Below are 1263 nucleotides of genomic sequence, written 5' to 3'. Positions count from 1 at the left end.
TTTTTTTTAACTTGCATGAGGTCTTATAAAGTACAATCCTCATTTAAAATGCAATTTCCTTATACTCACACATACTAGACATTTTACGAGAGCTTATTATGTATAGGCTTGCATACATCTGCTATTGAAATTTCACAGCAGGCTAAGAGGTACATACCATCATCCTCATCTTGCAGAAGAAAAAGTGGAGGCTTAGAGGATTTGAGTAACTTGTCAAGTTGATATAGGCAGAAAGATGCAAAGCCAGAATTCACAAGCCAGGCTTCTCCTGCTTTATACAACCACCACCTCCACCGGAAAGATGTGGAGGACAGTGATGCATGTATCTGTTGATCTCTAGGCTTGTGCCAGGCACTAGTTCAAATGGAACTGGGAGGTCCAGAGCCAAGATTTTGGAGTGGTGCAAGATACAGGGTCCAAAATTCCTGGCTGATTCCATCAGGCTTCAGTGTCTCTAGATCTGTGTGGCAATAAGAGTGAAAGATGGATGGGTGCTCCTTTTCCCAAGTGATTCCTACTTTTGCTTACTAAATTCAAACCCCTGGGAGAGAACATCTGATTGGTTCACTTGATAGCTATTAAAACTCTAATGCAAAACTTTCATACTAGGCTACCGTACAGAATGTAAAGATCGGGCTGTGGGCTAGCTGCCTTTAGGTCAAGTGTTTATCCCTAATCTAATCAACTATGGCTTTGGGAGTGATGTCCAACACGGAATTATTGACCTGTGCTTAAGAAAGCACTCAAGGCCATGTCTTCAGCAAGAAGCCACTGATAGGTAGAAGGTTAACAAATGCAATATAAAACAATCAATTAGATGTGAATTCCAGATCAACAATAATTTTTAAGTGTATCCCAAATATTGTATGTGACATGCAAAAATTATATATCACTCATCTGAAATTCAAATTTCACAGAGCTTTCTTTTTGTTAAATTTGGCAACCCAATATAGGAGGAGTCTATCAAAGTAATTATGGATGTTTTTCTAAGTCTGACCAGTTCAAAAAATAACAGAGAAAAAGCCACAGATACAGATATTGAAAAAGACTTCTAAACTGGTCAATGAAACCAAAGATCAGGAAGTCGGTATCAAGTTTTATAAGCCTGGGACTCCAGAGAAGGAATCTACAGTTGGGAGAAATGACGAGCGGGTAGACCTGATGCAGAAAGCTGCTGTCCTCAGCTGGCATCCTGGGCAACACATGGAAGGAGACACAGGAAGACAGGCAGGCAGTTGGCTTGTGCTCCTGGAGACCAGTTCA

This window comes from Condylura cristata, unplaced genomic scaffold (genome assembly GCF_000260355.1).
Source record: "Condylura cristata isolate star-nosed mole 26May11 unplaced genomic scaffold, ConCri1.0 scaffold00011, whole genome shotgun sequence".
NCBI classification, from domain to species: Eukaryota; Metazoa; Chordata; class Mammalia; order Eulipotyphla; family Talpidae; genus Condylura; species Condylura cristata.
This window is presented reverse-complemented; position numbering follows the sequence as displayed.